The following is a 13,741-nucleotide window of genomic DNA, read 5'->3' as shown; positions in this document are numbered from 1 at the left end:
CTTTCCATCCGGGTCTCTGTCCGTGCGGTGCAGCAGGTCGGTAGGCGGGAAATGGCGACTGGCTGAAGGAGCTGGTTCTGTTGCTGCTGCGGGGGTAAGCGGGAAAGACACCACACGTTGCGCAGTCGAGACCATCGCCGGAGCCTGAGGACACTTCTCTGTCGTCACAGTTAGGTAATCCCCTTCGTCTAGACGCTGCCGCTGCTCCCAATCTTAGTCCTCCTCTTCTTCCAGCGCCGTCTGCCGGGATCTCCTCCCCTTCCAAACCCGGTCCTCCAGCGGCTCTGGCGCCTTGGTAGGCATGCACTCTTGGCGCCTCGTACGTCCACTGTGGGGAGCCGCTCCTCTCTGGACTTTCCCCTGGGAACGGAAAGGGAGCTCGCTTCCCGCCAGCTTCACCTCCTAGGCTGCGGCCTGCGTTGTGATTTCTGGGGTTAGATTTCACTCTGCTACCCACCCCCACTCCGAGCTCCCGTTCCTAGTCCCCAACCTCTGGGTAATTAAGTTAGAACTTTAGCTTTTCTAAGCTTTTTGGCCCACCTGATGTTTTCGGCATTTCATTCTTTGGAGAAGGGTGCTTTTAGGGGGGCGTTGCTCTATCTCAGTTCTTGTAAACACCTTTTCAAAATCTGGAAGAAGCGATTTGCCTAAATTTTGTTTATCTTTTGTACTGTTAAAATGTCGAGTTGACATTGTTACTTTTTCAAATCGAGAGTGCTAGTAAGGAACAGCCCATGTGGAAGGCCTCTGGTTTCTACGGTGGTCAATTAAAGGGTAAATCTTATTATCCTTAATATTCCCTGCTTTCTTTGGGTTTTAAATGCCTGTATGAGTGTTAACTTTTGCATTCTTGACCAGAATTCTGTGGTAAATAATTGCATAAGTAAATCTTGTTTATTTACTTTTCACCCTAGTGGTGGCTGGATGTGTGAATGATGTTAAACAGCCGAGTACCTTAGGGAAACCTAGAGATACAACTCGTATACTTATCTGAGATCCGGAAATGAAACGTACTCAGTAGATGTTCCTCTGAGGCAGGGATTTATCTTTTTAATGCTGGTAACGCAGTACCGAGATTAATTTCTTATGTAGGTTTACAAATTAGTAACTTGAAATGATGGATTTATCTGTAATTTTTAGATTGTAGATTGCTTTATTTTGTCTCCCCGTTATTTGCTAAGTTTTGTGGTCCATTTGTTATTCTTAGAAAAGGAAAATGGCATATTAAAGATGGTTTTACTGTTTTTCTTTTGCCTTTTTTTTTTTTTTTTTAGTTACATTGCAGACCAGTTGTTCATAAAGAGAAGTAATAAGGAGGTTGTTGGTGTTTTCAGAATTCTTTAATCATGTTGAATTTGGGATCTTTGTAGTTTTTTTTTTGTTTTGTTTTTACTAATCAAATTAAAATTTTTAAAACTGTTCACATTGCATATCAGTTGATATTTGTAACTCAAGTTTTCAGCTCTGGATAGGTCGAATTTAGAGAATTTCACTATTGCTCGAAAGATATTATGGTTAATTTTCAATAATAAACTGGAACACACAAGCATTATTATAGTCTTCATTTGGTAGACTTTGCCCAAGGTCATAAAGAAAGTCAAGGCAAAACGTAGCTCTTATGTGAAGGAGTTTTTTTAGGATTGAGTTGAACTTCATACTTTCCTAGAGCCAATAGAACAGTGGAGGTGCAGGCATGTTAACTGCTTGCTGAACCAATTTATTTTAAAAATGGAGCCAGATGTGTAACTTAAAGGAATCTAAAATCATTGGTCTAGTATAGGCTTTCTGTGTATTTTAATGACCTTTTTGGGTAGTTATTAGCGTTAATGTTTTTAGAAAATTTAGTGTACAGCTAGCTGAGTGAGCATTGTCGACTTTGTTTTCAAGAGTTTTCCCAAATTGTTTAGTACTATATGCATTCAGTACTTGCACTCTTTTAATGCTTTTCTCAGAGTTGAAAGAATGTAAAAGCTGTAAATGGCATAGTCCTTAACTTTTGTGGACTTGTAGCTATATAGAAAGTCTAAATAGGATTGCATAAGATTATCAAGATTTGTATGTTTCACAATATTCCATTCTACATAGTATCTCTTGTGCATTTAACTTGAGCTAGTAATGTACTGTTTTCCCACTGTTAAGAAATTAAGAATTGGGGAAGTCTTATCTTTCCCAGATTCATCTAGCTGATCTCAAGTTTGTGATTTCTGGTTAATTGGTGTTTTATGAGATTATATAACAGAATCTGTCTAATTCTGGTTAAACAAACTTGAACCTGTTGTTCACAAAGGATGTAATACATTCTAGATTTACAACTATAGGTTTTAATGTCAATTGAGTAAAATGGCATTAATTTATTTTTATTTTTTAGAGATAAGGTCTCTCTGTGGCCCAGGTTGGAGTGCAGTGGTGTGATCATAGCTCACTGCAACCTTGAACTCTTGGGCCTATGCATTCCTCATGCCTCAGCCTCCCAAGTAGCTGGGACATCAGGCACATGCCACTACACCTGGCTAATTTTTTAATTTTTTTGTAGAGATGAGGTCTTGCTATGTGGCTCAGGCTGGCTTGCAACTCCTAGCTGCAAGCAGTCCTGCCTTGGCCTCCCAAAGTGCTGGGAAGATGGATGTGAGCCACCAAGCTGACTCCAAAATGGTATTAATTTATCCTAGTCATGGGGTCTATGCTTTGGATTAATGAGGTAATGAATAAAATGGTTTGCCAGAATTTTTAAAAAGCAATATCTAATTGTAGTTTACCAAGTTGTGAAAGCATAACATAGAAAAGACACTTTTAAGTCACAAATATCAAGTGTGCTGAGAGTTTATTTGTGGTGTGCTCTAAGTAGTTTTTTTGGTTAAAGGTAGGTTAAAAATACCTGACCGTTTTAAGTAAATTGGCCACAGGGGGTCTGTCATTTGCTGCTTTTTTTTTTTTTTTTGGAGGGAGTTTCCTTCTTGTTGCCCAGGCTGGCATGCAATGGCGTGATCTTGGCTCACTGGTACCTCTACCTCCCAGGTTCAAATGACTTTCCTGCCTCAGCTTCCCGAGTAGCTGGGACTACAGGTGTGTGCCATCACACCCAGCTAATTTTTTATTTTATTTTATTTTTTGAGATGGAGTTTCACTCTTGTTGCCCAGGCTGGAGTGCAATGGCCCAATCTTGACTCACTGCAACCTCCGCCTCCTGGGTTCAAGCAATTCTCCTGCCTCAGCCTCCTGAGTAGCTGGGATTACAGGCATGTGCCACCACTCCCAGCTAATTTTGTATTTTTAGTAGACACGGGATTCACCATGTTGGTCACGCTGGTTTCAAACTCCTGACCTCAGGTGATCCGCCCACCTTGGCCTCCCAAAGTGCTGGGACTACAGGCATGAGGCACAGTGCCCAGCCCACTTTTGTGTGTGTGTGTGTGTGTGTGTGTGTGTGTGAGAGAGAGAGAGAGAGAGAGAGAGAGATGGAGTCTCACTGTCGCCCAGGCTGGAGTGCAGTGGCACGGTCCAGCTCGCTGCACCCTCTCTGCCTCCTGGGTACAATTGATTCTCCTGCCTCAGCCTCCCAAGTAGCTGGGATTACAGGTGCATGCTACCAGGCCTGGCTAATTTTTGTATTTTTAGTAGAGACGAGGTTTCACCATGTTGACCAGGCTGGTCTTGAACTCCTGATCTAGTGATCTATCTGTCTGCCTTGGCCTCCCAAAGTGCTGGGATTACAGGCGTGAGCCACAGTGCCCTCCCACTTTTTTTTTTTTTTTTTTTTTTTTTTTTTTTTTTTTAATTAAATAGAGATGGAGGTCTCTCTGTGTTGCCCAGACTGGTCTCAAATTCCTAGTCTCAAATGGTTCTCCCTCCCTAACCTCCCAAAGTGCTGGACTTACAGGCAAGAGCCCTTGCACCCAGCGCATTTGCTACTTTGAAGATAGGGAGACTTAACACATATGGAACCTAGGTTAAAACTGTTTAATTGCAGCTTTAGATTTCACTTAATTGGCATTTGCCAGGAAGCATATTCATTAGTGCTTCTATGACTACATTAATTTTTTAGTTTAAACTATATTAAATTGTAATTGGACCTACATTAGAAATAGGTAGATTAGGTAGTTGATTGTGTGGTAAAATTTGAGAATTGCCAATACCTAACTTTATTTATATCTCTCCAGTGTTTTTGTAAATGTCCTGTTTAAAAATCACAAATTCTCTGGAAGAGAAACTTTTAAAATTGTCTTTTATTGACAGTATTAGCACAGATTGACGATGACATAAGCTTACTGATACCACACACAGGATGAGGGTTCAGAGATAACGAGACATAGTAAAGGTTTTTTTTTGAGACTGAGGAGTTTCACTCTTGTTGCCTAGCCTGGAGTGCAGTGGCGTGATCTCGGCTAACTGCAACCTCTGCCTCCTGGGTTCAAGCCATTCTCCTGCCCCGGCCTTCCAAATAGCTGGGATTACAGGAGCCTGCCACATGCCTGGTTAACTTTCTAATTTTGGAGAAGGGGTTTCACCATGTTGATCAGATTGGTCTCGAACTCTTGACCTCAAATGATCCGTCTGCCTTGGCGCCTCCCAAAGTGCTGGGATTACAGGCCTGGCCAGGAGAGTTAAGTTTTTATTTACTGGCTGTGATTAGAAGAGGTGTAGAGTATAGGAGCACTGTCTTGGAAGGACGACAGGCATGGTGGGAATAGAATTATAGTGAGAAGTTTTCGCTGCTTGGAGTCGTTTGGGAAACTGGCAGTATGGAATGGTAAGACCAAGTATGGCCCCAAGAAGAAGTGTAAGACCTTAAAGACAAATACTTTAATGGAAGGTCACAGTAGGCCAGTTTACTACACTAGGGACTATGCATATTGTGATATTTATAGGTTCCTAGATTATTATTTTATTATTATTTTTTTGAGACGAAGTTTTGCTCTTTTGCCCAGTCTGGAGTGCAGTGGCATGATCTCGGCTCACTGCAACCTCCGCCTTCCAGTTTCATGCAATTCTCCTGCCTCAGCCTCCCCAAGTAGCTGGGATTACAGGTGCCCACCATCACTCCTGGCTACTTTTGTATTTTTAGCAGAGATGGGGTTTCACCATGTTGGCCAGCCTGGTCTTGAACGCCTGACTTCGTAATCTGCCTGCCTCAGCCTCCCAAAGTGCTGGAATTACAAGCATGAGCCACCTTGCCTGGCTATTTTATTATTTTTTTGAGGCAGAGTCTTGCTCTGTTGCCCAGGCAGGAGTGCAGTGGTACCATCTCGGCTCACTGCAGCTTCTGCCTCCCAGGTTCAAGTGATTCTCCTGCCTCAGCCCCCTGAGTAGCTAGGATTACAGGTGCCTGCTACCATGCCTGGCTAATTTTTTGTATTTTTAGTAGTGACAGGGTTTCACCATGTTGGCCAGACTGGTATCGAAGTTCTGACCCCTCTACCCGCTCGGTCTTCCAAAGTACAGGGATTACAGGCGTGAACCACCACGCCTGGCTGATTGCTGTATTAGACTGAAGAAAAATGAGAAAGTCTAGATTAAACATGAATGATCAACGTGGGGTTCTAGCATGAAAATGTGTTTGCTGATTTGATTAAAACAACACAATGGACCAGGCTCGGTGGCTCATGATCTAATCCCAGCACTTTGGAATGCTGAAGCAGGCAGATCTCTTGAGTTTAGGAGTTTGAGACCAGCCTAGACAACATGGCAGAACCTTGTCTGTACCTAAAATACAGAGGTTAGCTGGGCATGTTGATTCACATCTCTAGTCCCAGCCACTAGGGAGGCTGAAATAAGGGGATTGCTTGAGCCCAGGAGGTTGAGGCTGCAGTGAACCATGAACATGCCATTGCACTCCAGCCTTCCAGCCTAAGTAAGATCTTGGCTCACTGCACCCTCTACCTCCTGAGTTCAAGCAATTCTCCTGCCTCAGCCTCCCGAGTAGCTGGGATTACAGGCTACCATCCCTGGCTAATTTTTGTATTTTTAGTAGAAACAGGGTTTCACCGTGTTGGCCAGGATGGTGTCAATCTCTTGACCTTATGATCCGCCCACCTCAGCCTCCCAAAGTGCTGGGATTACAGGCGTGAGCCACTGCCCCTGGCCTAAAAGTATATTTTTTTTTTTTTTTTTTTTTTTTGAGACGGAGTTTCGCTCTTGTTACCCAGGCTGGAGTGCAATGGCACGATCTCGGCTCACCGCAACCTCCGCCTCCTGGGTTCAGGCAATTCTCCTGCCTCAGCCTCCTGAGTAGCTGGGATTATAGGCACGCGCCACCATGCCCAGCTAATTTTTTGTATTTTTAGTAGAGACGGGGTTTCACCATGTTGACCAGGTTGGTCTCGATCTCTCGACCTTGTGATCCACCCGCCTCGGCCTCCCAAAGTGCTGGGATTACAGGCTTGAGCCACCGCGCCCGGCCAAAAGTATATTTTTTAATCCCAGCACTTTCGGAAACTGAGTTCAGTAGTTCAAGACCAGCCTGGTCAACATGGCGAAACCCACTCTCTCAAAAAAAACAACCAAAATTAGCTAGATGTGGTGGTGCGGATACACGCCTATAAGCCCAGCTGCTCAGGTGGCTGAAGCATGAGACTTGCTTGAGCTAGAAAGGCAGAGGTTGCTGTGAGCCGAGGTGAATGGTGCCACCACACTTCAGCCTGGGGGACATAGCGAGATTCCATCTTAAAAACAAAAAAGGCCAGGCATGGTGGTTCACGCCTGTAATCCAAGCACTTTGGAGGCCAAGGTGGGCGGAACACCTGAGGTCGGGAGTTCAAGACCAGCCTGACCAACATGGTGAAACTCTGTCTTAAAAAAAATAAAAAATAAAAAATAAGGCCGGGCGCGGTGGCTCAAACCTGTAATCCCAGCACTTTGGGAGGCCGAGGCGGGTGGATCACGAGGTCAAGAGATCGAGACCATCCTGGTCAACATGGTGAAACCCCGTCTCTACTAAAAATACAAAAAATTAGCTGGGCATGGTGGCGCGTGCCTATAATCCCAGCTACTCAGGAGGCTGAGGTAGGAGAATTGCCTGAACCCGGGAGGCGGAGGTAGCGGTGAGCCGAGATCGCGCCATTGCACTCCAGCCTGGGCAACAAGAGCGAAACTCCGTCTCAAAAAAAAAAAAATAAAAAAAAAAAAATAAAAAAAAAAATAAAAATAAATAAAAACCAAAAAACCCCATATGTTTATTAAAAGCCACCAGGCGAGGTGGCTCACACCTGTAATTTCTTGGGGGGCCGAGGAGGGTGGGCGGTTCAAGCCCATAATTTCGAAATTGGCCTGCGTAAAAACAGCAAAAACCCATCTCTACTAAAAATACTAAAATTAGCTGGGTGTGGTGGCACATGCCTTTAGACTCAGCCACTTGGGGCCCTGAGGCAGGAGGATCACCTGAACCTTGGGAAGTAGAGGCTGCAGCAAGCCTTGATTGAGCCACTGGCACTGGCGCTGGATGACAAAGTAGGACCCTTTGTTAAAAAAAAAAAAAACGTGGGGTATGGTGGCTCAAGCCTGTAATCCCAGCACTTTAGCAGGTTGGGGCAGGCAGATCACCTGAGGTCAGGAGTTTGAGACCAGCCTGGCCAACATGGCAAAACTCCATCTCTACAAAAATAAAAAATAAAATATTAGCCAGGTCTGGTGGTGCACATGCATGCCTGTAATCCCAGCTACTCAGGTGGCTGAGGCACGAGATTTGTTTGAGCCGGGAAGGCAGAGGTTGCAGTGAGCCGAGATGGCACCACTGTACTCCAGCCTGGATGACAGAGTAAGACTCTGTCTCCAAAAAAAAAAAAAATCGGCCGGGCACAGTGGCTCATGCCTATAATCCCAGCACTTTGGGAGGCCTAGGTGGGTGGATCACGAGGTCAAGAGATTGAGACCATCCTGACCAACATGGTAAAACCCTGTCTCTACTAAAAAATAAAAAAATTAGCTGGGTGTGGTGGCGCATACCTGTAGTCCCAGCTACTAGGGAGGCTAAGGAAGGAGAATTGCTTGAACCCAGGAGGCAGAGGTTGCAGTGAGCCGAGATTGCACCACTGCACTCCAGCCTGGCGACAGAGTGAGACTGTGTCTCAAAAAAAAAAAAATCCTTTATTTATTAAAAGAAAAGTAAGGCTGGGTGTGGTGGCTCTCATTTGTAATTCCTGCACTTTGGGAGGCTGAGGAGCATGGATTGTCTGAGCCCAGGAGTTTAAGACTAGCCTGGGCAACACAGTAAAACCTATCTCTACTAAAAATACAAAAATTAGCTGGGTGTGGTGGCACACGCCAGTAGACCTAGCTACTACTGGGCTGAGGCAGGAGGATCTCGTGAGCTTTGGGAGTTCTAGGCTGGAGTGAACCCTGATTGGGCCACTGGCACTCCAGCCTGGGTGACAGAGTAGGACCCTGTGTCAAAAAAAAAAAAAGAGTGCAGTGGCTCATGCCTGTAATTCCAGCACTTTGGGAGGCTGAGGCAGGTGGATCACCTGAGGTCAGAAGTTTGAGACCAACCTGGCCAACATGGCGAAACTCTGTCTCTACAAAAAATACAAAAAATTAGCTGAGCGTTGTGGTGGGCACCTGTAATCCCAGCTACTGGAGAGGCTGAGGCAGGAGAACCACTTCAACCTGGGAGGCAGAGGCTGCAGTGAGCCGAGATCTCTCAACCGTGTTACTGCACTCCAACCTGAGCAACGAGAGCGAAACTATGTCTCAGAAAAAAGATAAAGTATATTACTTCTTTAAGAAAAACATCAAGTACACACAAATATCTTTATAGTTGAGAGAAAACTGATTATTTGCTTTAGTAATAATGCCTTCATCCTGATATCCCCAAATATGTGTGATATTCTTACTGAGTTGAAAATGATAACCTCTCGTTGACCTTACAAATATGCTTTGGCATATTTTGTTAAATTAAGATTATTATATACTTCTTTAAGATAAAAATTATTTGAAAAATACTCAGTCATTTCAAACTATCACACATTTCCCCCTGTGTTGGGAATAATATACCCTTATTTAATTTATTTTTCTTTTTTTTTTAGTAGTAGCAAACAAGAGGATACATTGAGATGGAATCTCACTCTGTCACCTAGGCTGGAGTGCAGTGGCTTGATCTTGGCTCACTGCAGCCTTAGCCTCCCAAGTTCAAGCAATTCTCCTGCCTCAGCCTCCCGAGTAGCTGGGATTACAGGCATCCACCACTATGCCCAGATAATTTTTTGTGTTTTAATAGAGATGGGATTTCACCATGTTGGCCAGGCTGGTCTCAAACTCCTGACCTCGTGATTTGCCTGTCTTGGCCTCCCAAAGTGCTGGCATTACAGGCATGAGCTACTGTGTCCGACCTTTAAGAGGACAATGTTATTAGAGAATTACGATTATACCTAATATTTGACCAGTGATTTTAGGTGAAAATTCAGTTTTCATAAACTTTCTTGTCTTCTCTTTCCCGTCTCTTAATAGTTTATCTCAATCACAATGATTCATTTTTCCTTTATAGGTAGTAATAAGAATAGTGGGAAATTCTTCCCCACCCCCCCCCCCCCCCCCAGACAGAGTCTCACTTTGTTGCCCAGGCTGGAGTATAGTGGCACAGTCTTTGCTTACTGCTACCTCTGTCTCCTGGGTTCAAGCAATTCTCTTGCCTCAGCTTCCTGAGTAGCTGAAATTACAGGTGTACACCAGCTAATTTTTGTATTTTTAGTAGAGACATGGTTTCACTATGTTGGCCAGGCCAGTCTCAAACTCCTGACCTCAAATGATCTGCCCACCTTTACCTCCCAAACTGCTGGGGTTACAGGTGTGAGCCACCGCACTTGGCCTCAGTTTATTTTTAAATTTTTATTTATTTATTTTGGAGATCAGGTCTTGCTCTGTCACCTAGGCTGGAGTGCAGTGGTGCACTCCTGGCTCACTGCAATCTTGACTTCCTGGGCTCCAGTGATCCTCCCACCGCAGCCTCCCCAGTAGCTGGAACCACAGACTGGCACCACCATGCCCAGCTAATTTTTGTATTTTTGGTAGAGTCAGGGTTTCACTATGTTGCCCAGGCTGTTCTCGGGCTCAAGTGATCCACCTGCCTCAGCCTCCCAAAGTGCTGGGATTATAGGCATGAGCCACCACGCCTGGTGGAAAAAGTATTTCACATAACTCAATACAGATGTATTTTGGACAAAGGATGTTTTACATGAGACTGAATCTTGCTGTCTCACTGAGGCTGGAGTGCATTTGTGTGAGCATGGCTCACTACAGCCTTGACCTTCCAGGCTCACTTGATCCTCTTCAGCCTCCCTAGTAGGTGGGAGTACAGGCACACACTACCCTGCCTGGCTAATTTATTTCTTCAAATTTTTGTAGAGACAGAGTCTTGCCATGTTGCCCGGTTGTTATGCATTCCTAGGCTCAAGCAGTCATCCTGCCTTGGCCTCCTAAAGTGCTGGGTTTACAGGTGTGAGCCACCGGACCCAGCCTCATTCTTTTCTTACCATGAAATTGCTGTGTTGTTAGGATTTCAGATTTCTCGTGGCCTGAGAGTAAGTTTAATCAAAAGGGCATACATAAGTAGTCACTTCTCTTCTCTTGCCTATTTTGGTGAGAACTATTTAAATACAAAGCACTGTTGCTGGGCACGGTGGCACGTGCCTGTCGTCCCAGCTACCCAGGAGGCTGAGGCAAGAGGATTGCTAGAGCCCAGGAGTTCTGGGTTGTAGTGCCCTATGCCAACTGGGTGTCCACACTAAGTTCAGCATCAGTACGGTGACTTCTCAGGAACAGGGGACCGCCAGGTTGCCTAAGGAGGAGTGAACCAGTCCAGGTTGGAAATGGAGCAAGTCAAAACTCCTCTGCTGCTCAGTAGTGGAATGGCATCTGTGAATAGCCACTGTACTCTAGCCTGGGCAACATAACAAGACCCTGTCTCTTAAAAAAAAAAAAAAAAGCGCTCTGGGTGGGCATGGTGACTTAACGCCTGTAATGCCAGCACGTTGGGAGGCTGAGGTTAGTGCATCACCTGAGGCTGGAAGTTAAAGACCAGCGTGACCAACATGAAGAAAACCTGTCTCTACTAAAAATACAAAATTAGCCGGGGATAGTGGCTTATGTCTGTCATCACAGCTACTTGGGAGGCTGAGGCAGGAGAATTGCTTGAACATGGAAGGCGGAGGTTGCGGTGAGCTGAGATGGTATGAATGCACTCTAGTCTGGGCAACAAGAGTGAAAGTCTGTCTCAAAGCAAAACCATAAAAGGCACTCTTAGGAAAATTCTGCCAAAATTGAGTTAACTTTTCTTACTTTTTAGAGTGTCTTTGTTGTATATAATATATACATTGAAACTTGTATGTTAGTATATAGGTGAGCTCAGTAAATTAAAACAAAATATGTTGGCACAGGCCATGATAGGATGTAATATGTAAGAAATGATAGCCTAGGAATGTTGAGTTTCCTATGAGCTTGTTGAGAAAATGAAGTATATTACTCAGTTCTTATAAATTCATAACCCATATTTTTGCTAAAATAGCATTGTGTTAAGCTTAGGGTAAAGAAATAATATCTCATTACGGATTTTGTCATTTATTAATATATATATTTCATATAAATATATAAAATGCACTCGCTCTGTTGCCCAGGCTGGAGTGCAGTGGCGTAATCTAGGCTCACTGCAACCTCTGCCACCTGTGTTCAGGTGATTCTCCTGCCTCAGCCTCCCACGTAGCTGAGACTACAGGTGTGCACCACCACACCCTGCTAATTTTTGTATTTTCGGTATAGATGGGGTTTCACCATGTTGGCCAGGCTGTTCTTGAACTCCTGACCTCAGGCGATCTGCCCTCCTTTGCCTTCCAAAGTGCTGGGATTACAGGCATGAGGCACCGCACCTGGCTCCTTTGTCCTGATTTCTGCTAATGACTTAGAAGATTTTAAATTGGGGTGCCAGTAGTAGTAGTATTTAAAACATCTGAATGTCTGTGCCTTAATAAGTATTTTTGGTGGTCAGCAAACCGAATATTGCTATCTTTAAATTCCTTTTTTTTTTTTTTTTGAGGTGGAGTCTTGCTCTGTCACCCAGGCTAGAGTACAGTGGTGCTGTCTCTCGGCTCACTGTAACCTCCACGTCCTGGGTTCAAGTGATTCTCCTGCCTCAGCTTCCTTAGTGACTGGGACTACAGGCGCCTGCCACCACACCCGGCTAATTTTTCTATTTTTAGTAGAAATGGGGTTTCACCATGTTGGCCAGGCTGGTCTTTTTTTTTTTTTTTTTTTTTTTTTTTGAGACAGACTATCACTCTTGTTACCCAGGCTGGAGTGCAATGGCGCGATCTCGGTGCACAGCAACCTCCGCCTCCTGGGTTCGGGCAGTTCTCCTCCCTCAGCCTCCTGAGTAGCTGGGATTACAGGCACGTGCCACCATGCCCAGCTAATTTTTTGTATTTTTAGTAGAGACAGGGTTTGACCATGTTGACCAGGATGGTCTCAATCTCAGGACCTCGTGATCCACCCGCCTTGGCCTCCCAAAGTGCTGGGATTACAGGCTTGAGCTACCGCGCCTGGCCAGCCAGGCTGGTCTTGATCTCCTGACCTTGTAATCCTCCTGCTTCAGCCTCCTCTGAAAGTGCTGCACTCCAGCTTTGGCGACAGAGCAAGACTCTGTCTCAAAAAAAAAAAAAATCAGTTTCTATTTTAAGAGTGTGTTTCAGTCATCAATAATCTAACAACTCATATATTGTTTCTTTAGAGAAAATAGATTGATAATGGTATTAGAAAAATCTTTCCTTTTTTTCCCCTCCTTGAGAGACAGTGTGTTACTCGGTTACCTAATCTGGAGTACAGTGGCACAGTCATGGCTTATTGCAGTCATGGCTTATCACTTCCTGGCCTCAAGCAATCCTTCTGCCTCAGCCTCCCAAGTAGCTAGAGCTACAGTTGTGCACTACCATGGCTGGCCATTTGATTGATTGATTGATTGATTGATTGAGACAGAGTCTCATTCTGTCACCCAGGCTGGAGTGCAGTGGTGTAAAGTCAGCTCACTGCAACCTCTGCCTTCCAGGTTCAAATGATTCTCCTGCCTCAGCCTCCCAAGTAGCTGGGACTACAGGCGCCTGCCACTATGTCCAGCTAATTTTTTTTGTATTTTTAGTAGAGACGGTTTCATTATATTGGCCCTGCTGGTCTTGAACTCCTGACCTCGTGATCCGCCCACTTCGGCCTCCCAAAGCGCTAGGATTACAGTTGTCAGCCTCCGTGCATGGCCAATTTTTTTGTTGTTGTTTTTTGTTTGATACAGAGTTTCACTCTGTCACCAAGGCTGGAGTGCAGTGGCATGACGTCAGCTCACTGCAACCTCTGTCTCCTGGGTTCAATCGATCCTCCTGCCTCAGCCTCTCTGTAGCTGGGACTATAGGCGCATGCTGCCATAGCTAAGTTTTGTATTTTTTAGAAGAGGTGATGTTTCACCGGATTGGACAGGCTGATCTTAAACTCCTGATCTCGTGATCCACCCTCATTGGACTTCCAAAGGGCTGGGATTACAGGCATGAGCCTGTAATCACAAACGGCCTTAAATTTTTTAAAATAAAGACAGGATCTCACTGTTGTCTTGGCTGGTCTTGAGCTCCTAGTCTCAGGTAATCTCTTCCTCCCTGGGCCTTCCAAAGTGCTGGGATTACAGGTGTGAGTCACTGTGCCAATCAGAAAACACATGCTTTTTGTTGTTATTTGTTGGAGAAGACTTTAAGGGAGAGAAGGACCCATAATTTTATCAGCCTAA

At 44.7% G+C, this 13,741-nt stretch overlaps 1 protein-coding gene across 2 annotated transcripts in view; it reads left to right on the top strand.

The window, feature by feature from the left end:
- CTDSPL2 (CTD small phosphatase like 2) overlaps nucleotides 1-13,741 on the top strand; it is a 111,815-nt gene continuing 98,074 nt past the window's right edge. The window contains exon 1 of one of the 2 annotated variants that reach the window (XM_074393691.1): nucleotides 1-169. The gene's annotated coding sequence lies outside the window, so the exon portion shown is untranslated. Of the gene's footprint in view, nucleotides 175-13,741 lie in introns of both variants that reach the window. The other variant, XM_003928922.4, reaches the window with a different exon arrangement.

Source organism: Saimiri boliviensis, chromosome 2, assembly GCF_048565385.1.
Source record: "Saimiri boliviensis isolate mSaiBol1 chromosome 2, mSaiBol1.pri, whole genome shotgun sequence".
NCBI classification, from domain to species: domain Eukaryota; kingdom Metazoa; phylum Chordata; class Mammalia; order Primates; family Cebidae; genus Saimiri; species Saimiri boliviensis.
Note: the sequence above shows the minus strand (reverse complement) of the source record. Positions and strands in the feature narration are given on the sequence as shown.